Source organism: Thalassophryne amazonica, chromosome 8 (genome assembly GCF_902500255.1).
Source record: "Thalassophryne amazonica chromosome 8, fThaAma1.1, whole genome shotgun sequence".
Taxonomy (NCBI): Eukaryota; Metazoa; Chordata; class Actinopteri; order Batrachoidiformes; family Batrachoididae; genus Thalassophryne; species Thalassophryne amazonica.
In genome coordinates, this window is record NC_047110.1 from 95,877,631 (window position 1) to 95,889,938 (window position 12,308).

Genomic DNA, 12,308 nt, shown 5'->3' on the forward strand with positions numbered 1-12,308 from the left:
GTAAAGGGGAGCTCAACTCCACTGGGGGGGGGGGGGGGTGTGCACCCTGTAACAGGGTGCACTTGATTTTTTTTCTTTTTTTCCACAGGAGTGCCCCAAAAATAAGAGTACATGTACCACTGATGGAGGATTGAGCGCATTTCCAACATGCCACAAGAAACCACCAAGTAATGAATCAAGAGTACTTAATTCTTTTAGCAAAACATCGAATATAGGCTTGCTTCTTAGATGTTCCTTCTATTAAATTGTAACTGAACTTTCAGGTCTTCTTTTCAAGAAAATCCTTCTCTATACCACTTCATTGTGATGCTGTATACTGGGGATACAAAATGTCCTCATAAAATCAACAATAATGATAATAACAAAGCTCTGGTGTCAAAATAGTATTGGTATCAGCAGATATCCAAATTCGGGTATTGGGTGGGATCAGAAGTGAAAAAATGTGGATTGCGCATCCCTGTCCAGAAGAAGGGTGGTCCATCCATATAACAAAGGTGCTGAGCGATGGAAAGACCAGTAACAGCTGGTCATGCAAATGAAACCAAGTGCCTGAAATAGGCATGATACAGAATTGTTGGAGCTCCAAGTTTCTCTCTATTGTCAAACAAATACATATCATATGTGGATGTCGGTAACAAGGAAACTTTGAAAACTATACTATAGTAGTTAGATCAACTTTTACTGTGGTACTTTTGGTTGACCTGGTTGCTCTCTGCAACATCCCGCAAATTCACAGAATGCCCAACATGCCAAATTGACTGCTTTTATGTAGTGCTTTTCCATCGGCATCAGAAGCGCAAAGCTCTTTACAATTATGCCTCACATTCACCCATTCACAAATATATGTCAGAGTGCTGCCATGCAAGGTGGTCATTACACACTGGGAGTAACTATGGGATCAAGAACCTTGCCCAAGGGCCCTTAGTAATTTTTCAATCTGGTTGTGTTTTGAACAGAGGATTCTCTGGTCTGAAGCCGAACGCTTGACCACTAGACCATCACCTACCTTGACGCTGGACATTGTAGGTGGCCTACTGGGTAGAGCAGAGACAGTCTCTGCCTCATTCAAGGTGAATTCTGGCATTTATCAGAGATGTATTCTGGCTCCTACTCTGTACTCTGAGTTACCTTGGACTGAGTGTTGGGTAATGGAGAACAGTGGCTTAGGTGCTTTTGTCGGCAAGGCAATGTTTCCTGGCTTTGGCTTTTCAGGCAGTTCTATCTCTGTAGAATCAATGGATATCCAAGAAGCTGAGTGAGGAGTCGGAGTGTCTGGGTTTGTGATTGTCCTGGATTAAAACAAACATCCAGGCTTTCAGGGACTTTCTGAACTTGGCCATCAGAAGCATGTCCATGTGTGGTGACAGTGTTGCACGTATAGTAGATCGATTTGCCTTAGTAGTGGAGTTTATATGTCTGTGTATCTGGCATTTGAGGTCGCGATACACCAGGGAAGAGTTTATGGAGCCATGAGGCTCCTCAACAAAGTGCAAGGGTCCCAGTTCTGGCCCATGGCCTATTGCAATCCAGTTCACAGGGTCCGTCCGTGTTTTGTACTTGAACCTCTGTGAGGGAGTGGCTCTTTAATCAGGTGCTGTTTCACTGTTTGTATTTCTTTGTGCACACAGTGTTCAAAATGCAGTCATTAACATACTTTGTATTCATCAGGTAATGAGACCGTTAACTGCTCAGTATCAAAGCAGTAATATTTGTCTACTTTAAATGAGCTATTTCACCAGTGAACAACTGCAGTACATGCACTGAAATGATTTTTTCTATTCCTTCTTTTTTCCCAGAGAAGTGCACTGATCCACACGCTGTATGCAGAAATACCAGCTGGAATCTAAACTCATTTCTTCCTTAAAAAGTTAGCCTCAGTGACAACTGAACCTATGGCTCTATAGGCGACCATCTATCTAATGCCAAGATGTGCACTTATACGAGTATGTCGTGTGCAGTTCTGCACATCACATTTCCAAACGCAGTCAAAGTTCATGTCAAATAGAACTCAAAGTAAAGAATTACATAACCACCCATATGTCTGAAACAGACAGATGTTTGAGCTTTTTTCTGTATATCACTGTGGTTTATAACTTTTGATGCAGCAGCTTTACGAATGGGCAGCATTGTACTCGCACATGCACACTTTCTGTGGGAACCAAAGGAGCAGGGAGCATCACGGTAGGCAGGAGTAAAAACGAGTTGAAGGATGAGGGAAGGTTGGGGGTGGGGGGGGGGGTATGGGGATCATGTCGCAACACCGAGGGGAGTGTGCAAGAGAGATAAAGAGAGGATGAACATGATCAGAAGGGATAAAGCCCGTTGGTGTTCCCAGCTGTAAGCATCTCATTCAGACAAGACAAGTGTGCATGTGCATGCACACCACTCAAAGGTGTTCTGTTTTCTTTACCTTCCTTCCTCCACATCCGGCCTTGAGACGTGGTATCTGTACATTCTCTTTGTTAAACAATCTGTGCAGCAAATGCAGACATGAATACATCTGCGGCGCATAAGGTTTGTAAGGATTGTTCTTTGATTGGAGGCTAGCTGACAGCTATTCACAACATCCCACTGTTTCTTCAGGGCATCTGTTTGTATCTGAGGGATGTTTGTTTTGTGGAATGTTTAGCATCCCCTCAAGTCACTATCTTTTTAAACCAAGCACGCTTCATTGACATTTATGCCGTTACCTTCACCAGCTGAATAAATTGCTAAACTGGTGAAGGCTGCTTTTGGAATGGAAGTTACAGATTGCTAGTTACTCTGTTAAAATGTAATACTTTATCAGAGTAATGTAACATTGTACTTTTGATTACTTTTTGATTCCATTTCTGACAAATGTTTTAAACTTGACAATAAAGCTGAAAAAGCTTAAAAAATCTAAATTGAAACGTGGAAGTGGAGCTCTGTGATTTTTATTAAAAGACCTTCATTATACAGTGGATTGAATTAATCTCACCTGCACAAAGCATCTGCTCCTCCTTTCTGTCCAACGAGCAGCAGCATTCTGAATATCCATGGTTAGGAAACTGACCAGTTTGTGTTTAATAAAAGTTGTGAGATGGGACGGGCACTTATGTCCTTTGATCGTATTGTATGAAAAACAGAAAAAAGGGGATATTTCACACTTTTATAGTTATCTTTACAATGAAAGTGTTAAGAAATTTGTTCTAGTAGTCTATGATGACTTTTTCACCTTTTTTCAGCATCATTATATGCAAATATTGCCATTTTGTGCTTGTCCCACACCCAGACTTTTGATCTTCAATGATAAAAATGAATGGTAAAAAAACATTTTTTCTAATGTTTTAAAGTATCTCTGAATAAAATATCAGTAAAATAATCAAAACATAATTGGGGTATTCAGTGTCATACAACTGTTGTGATTTTTTTAAACAAAATGTAGTTGTCCCACACTATTGCTGTAATTTCCACCACAACACTGTAATGTCCCTTTAAACAGTTTGTATGAAAGATTGTTTGGGTAGTTTCTATGGAGATAAACAGTGACATCAGAGCACATGTATATAGCACCAAATCACAACAAACAGTTGCCCCAAGGCGCTTTATATTGTAAGGCAATGGTGTGGTGGAAATTACATTTACAAGGCCGATAGTGCCCGTAGTTAAAGAATCACCCACTTATTTTCCCTTTCGTATGGCTAGCATACTGGTATAGTTTTGTTTTACGCTTTTTACTCTTAATTCATTTTACTAGGAAACTGAGCGGGCCGCAGCCTCACTGTGTCTTTTAGTGAAGCTTAGGGCTAGTGGCCGGTGATTACCTTAGTATTTCGTTTTTCTCTTGTTGTTTAATGCTGACAAATTATACTTATATTTCTTGTCTTTCTGATGCCTGGTTCTGTTTTTTTTCCTCTCTGTTTAAGGTGCAGCTCCATCCAGAGATGGGAGTTGTATTTGTGCTGGAGACCCTCCTGTCCTGTGCACCAACAGCATTTCCTGTATATTTGTTTTGTGAATTGTTTCTGTGAATTGTTCTGTAATTTATGTCTGTAGCATGGCCCAAGCAGAGGGTCACCCCTTTGAGTCTGGTCTGTTGAGGTTTTTTCCTCAGAGGGAGTTTTTCCTTACCACTGTTGCTCTGGGGGTTAGTAAGGTTAGACCTTACTTGTGTGAAGCACCTTGAAGCAACCCTGTTGTGATTTGGTGCTATATAAATGAAATAAACTGAACGGAAATTGACTTTGTCTGCCTATATGTGGCCCTGTGATAGACTGGCATCCTGCACAGGCTGTACCCCACCTCTCGCGCTTTGACTTTTTGGCTTCCCCACCCTCCATGTGACCCTTGGAGTAAGCAGATACAGAAAATGAGTGAATCCAAAAGTATTCATTTTATAATCAACATTTTAAGTAGTACCTGTAATTTAATGTATTTTTTTCAGTAACTGTAACAGATTAGTTCCATTTATTTTGTACTTTAATTATGTAACTCTGTTACATATAATTTGTTACTCCCCAACACTGGTCATGATTGCAGCACTACAGAAGAGAGAATTGCCTGGGTTTGCAGTTGTCCTGGATCGAGTTAAATATCCATTCTTTTAATGACTACTTGGATTTAAACACCATTTATTTATTGTGAAGGTGTCTATCTTGTTGAGAGGGTCACTTATCTCTGCAGTGGCATTCATGTCTTTGGGTCCTCGACTGTTAAGGGCAAAAGATGCCTAGGAAGAGCTTGTGGAGTCATGTGGTCATAAACAGTGGTGCTTAGCAATGTCAGTGCCTTTGTAGATGAACAAAGGTCAATCAATCAATCAATTTTTTTATATAGCGCCAAATCACAACAAACAGTTGCCCCAAGGCGCTTTATATTGTAAGGCAAGGCCATACAATAATTATGTAAAACCCCAACGGTCAAAACGACCCCCTGTGAGCAAGCACTTGGCTACAGTGGGAAGGAAAAACTCCCTTTTAACAGGAAGAAACCTCCAGCAGAACCAGGCTCAGGGAGGGGCAGTCTTCTGCTGGGACTGGTTGGGGCTGAGGGAGAGAACCAGGAAAAAGACATGCTGTGGAGGGGAGCAGAGATCGATCACTAATGATTAAATGCAGAGTGGTGCATACAGAGCAAAAAGAGAAAGAAACAGTGCATCATGGGAACCCCCAGCAGTCTACGTCTATAGCAGCATAACTAAGGGATGGTTCAGGGTCACCTGATCCAGCCCTAACTATAAGCTTTAGCAAAAAGGAAAGTTTTAAGCCTAATCTTAAAAGTAGAGAGGGTGTCTGTCTCCCTGATCTGAATTGGGAGCTGGTTCCACAGGAGAGGAGCCTGAAAGCTGAAGGCTCTGCCTCCCATTCTACTCTTACAAACCCTAGGAACTACAAGTAAGCCTGCAGTCTGAGAGCGAAGCACTCTATTGGGGTGATATGGTACTACGAGGTCCCTAAGATAAGATGGGACCTGATTATTCAAAACCTTATAAGTAAGAAGAAGAATTTTAAATTCTATTCTAGAATTAACAGGAAGCCAATGAAGAGAGGCCAATATGGGTGAGATATGCTCTCTCCTTCTAGTCCCCGTCAGTACTCTAGCTGCAGCATTTTGAATTAACTGAAGGCTTTTTAGGGAACTTTTAGGACAACCTGATAATAATGAATTACAATAGTCCAGCCTAGAGGAAATAAATGCATGAATTAGTTTTTCAGCATCACTCTGAGACAAGACCTTTCTGATTTTAGAGATATTGCGTAAATGCAAAAAAGCAGTCCTACATATTTGTTTAATATGCGCTTTGAATGACATATCCTGATCAAAAATGACTCCAAGATTTCTCACAGTATTACTAGAGGTCAGGGTAATGCCATCCAGAGTAAGGATCTGGTTAGACACCATGTTTCTAAGATTTGTGGGGCCAAGTACAATAACTTCAGTTTTATCTGAGTTTAAAAGCAGGAAATTAGAGGTCATCCATGTCTTTATGTCTGTAAGACAATCCTGCAGTTTAGCTAATTGGTGTGTGTCCTCTGGCTTCATGGATAGATAAAGCTGGGTATCATCTGCGTAACAATGAAAATTTAAGCAATACCGTCTAATAATACTGCCTAAGGGAAGCATATATAAAGTGAATAAAATTGGTCCTAGCACAGAACCTTGTGGAACTCCATAATTAACTTTAGTCTGTGAAGAAGATTCCCCATTTACATGAACAAATTGTAATCTATTAGACAAATATGATTCAAACCACCGCAGCACCGTGCCTTTAATACCTATGGCATGCTCTAATCTCTGTAATAAAATTTTATGGTCAACAGTATCAAAAGCAGCACTGAGGTCTAACAGAACAAGCACAGAGATGAGTCCACTGTCCGAGGCCATAAGAAGATCATTTGTAACCTTCACTAATGCTGTTTCTGTACTATGATGAATTCTAAAACCTGACTGAAACTCTTCAAATAGACCATTCCTCTGCAGATGATCAGTTAGCTGTTTACAACTACCCTTCAAGAATTTTTGAGAGAAAAGGAAGGTTGGAGATTGGCCTATAATTAGCTAAGATAGCTGGGTCAAGTGATGGCTTTTTAAGTAATGGTTTAATTGCTGCCACCTTAAAAGCCTGTGGTACATAGCCAACTAACAAAGATAGATTGATCATATTTAAGATCGAAGCATTAAATAATGGTAGGGCTTCCTTGAGCAGCCTGGTAGGAATGGGGTCTAATAAACATGTTGATGGTTTGGATGAAGTAACTAATGAAAATAACTCAGACAGAACAATCGGAGAGAAAGAGTCTAACCAAATACCGGCATCACTGAAAGCAGCCAAAGATAACGATACGTCTTTGGGATGGTTATGAGTAATTTTTCTCTAATAGTTAAAATTTTGTTAGCAAAGAAAGTCATGAAGTCATTACTAGTTAAAGTTAATGGAATACTCAGCTCAATAGAGCTCTGACTCTTTGTCAGCCTGGCTACAGTGCTGAAAAGAAACCTGGGGTTGTTCTTATTTTCTTCAATTAGTGATGAGTAGAAAGATGTCCTAGCTTTACGGAGGGCTTTTTTATAGAGCAACAGACTCTTTTTCCAGGCTAAGTGAAGATCTTCTAAATTAGTGAGACGCCATTTCCTCTCCAACTTACGGGTTATCTGCTTTAAGCTACGAGTTTGTGAGTTATACCACGGAGTCAGACACTTCTGATTTAAAGCTCTCTTTTTCAGAGGAGCTACAGCATCCAAAGTTGTCTTCAATGAGGATGTAAAACTATTGGCGAGATACTCTATCTCCCTTACAGAGTTTAGGTAGCTACTCTGCACTGTGTTGTTATATGGCATTAGAGAACATAAAGAAGGAATCATATCCTTAAACCTAGTTACAGCGCTTTCTGAAAGACTTCTAGTGTAATGAAACTTATTCCCTACTGCTGGGTAGTCCATCAGAGTAAATGTAAATGTTATTAAGAAATGATCAGACAGAAGGGAGTTTTCAGGGAATACTGTTAAGTCTTCTATTTCCATACCATAAGTCAGAACAAGATCTAAGATATGATTAAAGTGGTGGGTGGACTCATTTACTTTTTGAGCAAAGCCAATAGAGTCTAATAATAGATTAAATGCAGTGTTGAGGCTGTCATTCTCAGCATCTGTGTGGATGTTAAAATCGCCCACTATAATTATCTTATCTGAGCTAAGCACTAAGTCAGACAAAAGGTCTGAAAATTCACAGAGAAACTCACAGTAACGACCAGGTGGACGATAGATAATAACAAATAAAACTGGTTTTTGGGACTTCCAATTTGGATGGACAAGACTAAGAGACAAGCTTTCAAATGAATTAAAGCTCTGTCTGGGTTTTTGATTAATTAATAAGCTGGAATGGAAGATTGCTGCTAATCCTCCGCCCCGGCCCGTGCTACGAGCATTATGACAGTTAGTGTGACTCGGGGGTGTTGACTCATTTAAACTAACATATTCATCCTGCTGTAACCAGGTTTCTGTTAGGCAGAATAAATCAATATGTTGATCAATTATTATATCATTTACCAACAGGGACTTAGAAGAGAGAGACCTAATGTTTAATAGACCACATTTAACTGTTTTAGTCTGTGGTGCAGTTGAAGGTGCTATATTATTTTTTCTTTTGAATTTTTATGCTTAAATAGATTTTTGCTGGTTATTGGTAGTCTGGGAGCAGGCACCGTCTCTACGGGGATGGGGTAATGAGGGGATGGCAGGGGGAGAGAAGCTGCAGAGAGGTGTGTAAGACTACAACTCTGCTTCCTGGTCCCAACCCTGGATAGTCACGGTTTGGAGGATTTAAGAAAATTGGCCAGATTTCTAGAAATGAGAGCTGCTCCATCCAAAGTGGGATGGATGCCATCTCTCCTAACAGGTCCAAGTCTTAATTGTGTCCTGGTGCTTCAAGACTGCCTGTACCATTGAGGGACCTGGATGTTAAAGCGACAAATGGATATCTTTGGTAACAGGCCTCTTTGGAGTGTCTTTGGTACAACTGTATTGACTTTGTGTGAAAAGACTGGTTATTTAATGGGACTCAGATGAGGTGTATTATTTAGAGTGGGGAAAATATTTGACCCCCTGTCAGTTTTGCAGGTTTTCCCACCTACAAAGAATGGAGAGGTCTGTAATTTTTATCGTAGGTACACTTCAACTGTGAGAGACAGAATCTTAAAAAAAAAAATCCAGTAAATCACATTCTTTGATTTTTAAATAATTAATTTGCATTTTATTGCATAAAATAAGTATTTGACCCCCTAGAAAAAACAGAGCTTAACAATTGGTACAGAAACATTTGTCTGCCATTACAGAGGTCAAAAGTTTCCTGTAGTTCTTGACCAAGTTTTCACACACTGCAACAGGGATTTTGGTCCACTCCTCCATACAGATCTTCTCCAAATCTTTCAGCTCCCTCCAAAGATTTTCTATTGAGTTCATGTCTGGAAACTGGCCAGGCCACTCCAGGACCTTGAAATGCTTCTTAAAGAGCCCCTCCTTAGTTGCCCTGGCTGTGTGTTTGGGGTCAACTTCAAACGGGCCTGGACATGTGCTGGCTTGAGCAGGGGGACCTTGCTGCCCTGCAGGATTTTAAACTATGACAGCATCATGTTACTTATGTAATCTTTGTGACTGTGGTCCCAGCTCTCTTCAGGTCATTGACCAGGTCCTCCTGTGTAGTTCTGAGCTTTCTCAGAATCATCCTTACCCCACAAAGTGAGATCTTGCATGGAATCCCAAACCGAGGGAGATTGACAGTCATCTTGTGTTTCTTCCACTTTCTAATAAATAATCATAACAGTTGTTGTCTTCTACCAAGCTGCTTGCCTGTTGTCCTGTAGTCCATCCCAGCCTTGTGCAGGTCTACAGTTTTGTCCCTGGTGTCCTTAGACAGCTCTTTGGTCTTGGCTATGGTGGACAGGTTGGAGTATGATTGATTGAGTGTGTGAACAGGTGTCTTTGATACAGGTAACAAGTTCAAACAGGTGCAATTAATACAGGTAAAGAGTGCAGAATAAGAGGGCTTCTTAAAGAAAATTTAACAGGTCTGTGAGAGCCAAAATTCTTGCTGGTTGGTAGGGGATCAAATACTTATTTGCATTACTTATTTTTGCAATAAAATGCAAATTAATTATTTTAAAAAAATCATACAATGTGATTTTCTGGATTTTTTTAGATTCTGTCTCTCACAGTTGAAGTGTACCTACGATAAAAATTGCAGATCTCTCCATTCTTTGCAGGTGGGAAAACCTGCAAAACTGACAGGGGGTCAAATACTTATTTTCCCCACTGTATACTGTGAGGGAATGTCACTTGTCACACTGTAGTGTCATAGTAGTACATTTCCCTTTACATGATTCAGTACACAGGCACCTCATTGCTGCAGACGTCAGTAACTGGAAAAGGCCAAGGGGATGATAGGAGGGTGGCTTGATAGTTTATAGATTTCATAAAACAATTGGCCGCAACTGATTCATGTACTATGGACTGAAGCACTAGAAAGCAAAAGGTTCCAACTTAAAGCTGTTTCTAATGGTGGCATCTGTTGCCGATGCCCTTGTGTCACCTGTCTGTGGTAGAGACAGTAGATGACAACTTTTGTCCAGCAGCCAAAGCCACATATTTTGCTTAACCTTGCTTTTCTGATGTTCTCTCTCTAATAGGTATCTGCTAAATATGCTATATCTCCTAAATTAACTGAGCGACAGACTTCCCATTCTTGCTATTTCCCTATTCTTTTATCTATATTTGGGTGATTCTTTAACTACGGGCACTATTAGCCTTGTAAATGTAATTTCCACCACACCATTGCCTTACAATATAACGCGCCTTGGGGCAACTGTTTGTTGTGATCTGGCGCTATATACATGTGCTCTGATGTCACTGTTTATCTCCATAGAAACTACCCAAACAATCTTTCATACAAACTGTTTAAAGGGACATTACAGTGTTGTGGTGGAAATTACAGCAATAGTGTGGGACAACTACATTTTGTTTAAAAAAAATCACAACAGTTGTATGACATGAATACCCCAATTATGTTTTGATTATTTTACTGATATTTTATTCAGAGATATTTTAAAACATTAGAAAAATGTTTTTTTACCATTCATTTTTATCGTTGAAGATCAAAAGTCTGGGTGTGGGGCAAGCACAAAACGGCAATATTTGCATATAATGATGCTGAAAAAAGGTGAAAAAGTCATCATAGACTACTAGAACAAATTTCTTAACACACTTTCATTGTAAAGATAACTATAAAAGTGTGAAATTTCCCCTTTTTTCTGTTTTTCATACAATACGATCAAAGGACATAAGTGCCTGTAGTCTAAGAATCACCCATTTATTGAAATGTGGTCAAACTGCAAAAATGGCAGATCACTTGGCTCATTTTCTTGCTAAAAACAAAGACTTCTGTTGCTTCATAATCGTGACTGCATGTTCTGTATTAAAATTCACATAGTATTTCTGCAAGAGAAATAGCTTACCACAAAGATTTATTGTTTGTTATTGTTGCATTATGCATTGCATTATTGAAATGCAATGAAAAAAACCTGAAACATATTATCATGAACAAAGAACATCACTATCATCACATGACTTCTCTCAGAAGTGATGATGTGTAGAACATGTTCAAGGGCTGTATCACTTGCACACCATTGGGGTTGTTTCAGGCATATTCTCTAGATTATCTGATCCTCTGTTGGAAGGGAATCTGGTCACACAAGCTTGATGATATCTTGCTTCCACTGCATGCAAATCACTAACGGCACCCCGGCATTGTAGCTGTATATCTTCAGTCCACCAGTCAGTTCTCTTCTGATAAATACTGTGCAGATATTCTATGTGCATTTGGCTGCCCTGTCCAAACTCAGTAGTTCTTATCATGAAAGCAGGTCACCATTTTGAATGGATTTTTATTGTCCTTTTTCAATATTGCAAATTTCTCTACAACACAAACAGCATCCTTTGACGTTAAATGGTTTTAATGAGTGTCTGAGTTGTTTCTTAAATGAGCCAGTATTTTCTGCTGGTCTATTTTTATGGCAGGAGTGATGCAAAATGTTAGTTTTGTTAGTGTATATGGAAACACAGTTCTTGCGATAAAATATTGTGATGTCGGACTCCAGTGCTTATTGTTCCTCAAGATCTTTACAAAGTCCATCAGCATAAATTTTGCTGGATTCAGTGATACTCTTTATCCGGGATGGAATTCTGTTCTTGGAGCAGGGATCTTTTTCTGCCAAACAATCCTTTCCATATCTCACAGTAACATTCACCTGAAAGGACAGCATATTACCGTCATAAATGACAAATTACTTTGTACAGGTGTGATGAGAAAAATTATTTGCTATCTAACCTGAAATGTAGTCAGAATTTATATTAATTTAATAATACTTACCTATTTATCTTAAGTTATTTTACTGGTAGAAACCTTCCCAATGTCACTGCTGTGGAAGAATCTAATCGTATTATATTATGTGACGAAAAGTAATCCAGTGCACGACGCTGTCATGTCAGGGTTCACCCGCGGCATTTCAGTTGCAAAACAGCAGACATCATACAACACTACAGTGACCATTCATTACTTAATATGAACTCATTATTTGGAAACAGAAGAAAAGCTATATTTTGACAAATTAACATGTAACATATCTCAAATCTTGCTCTTACCACATTCTCAATTGTTTTTTTTTTTGGGGGGGGGGGGGGGGATTTTCATGATGTTGCAATGCAGGTATGTTATCTTACATGTCACCAGTGGGTTCCTACATGTCAAAAACATATGATTAGATACCAAGATGAAGTATCTCGCTCATTTAATTTAG

The 12,308-nt window shown here is 39.5% G+C and overlaps 1 protein-coding gene across 1 annotated transcript in view; it reads left to right on the top strand.

The window, feature by feature from the left end:
• Nucleotides 1-12,308, top strand: part of cdh13 (cadherin 13, H-cadherin (heart)) — a 1,165,005-nt gene that overhangs the window by 393,203 nt on the left and 759,494 nt on the right.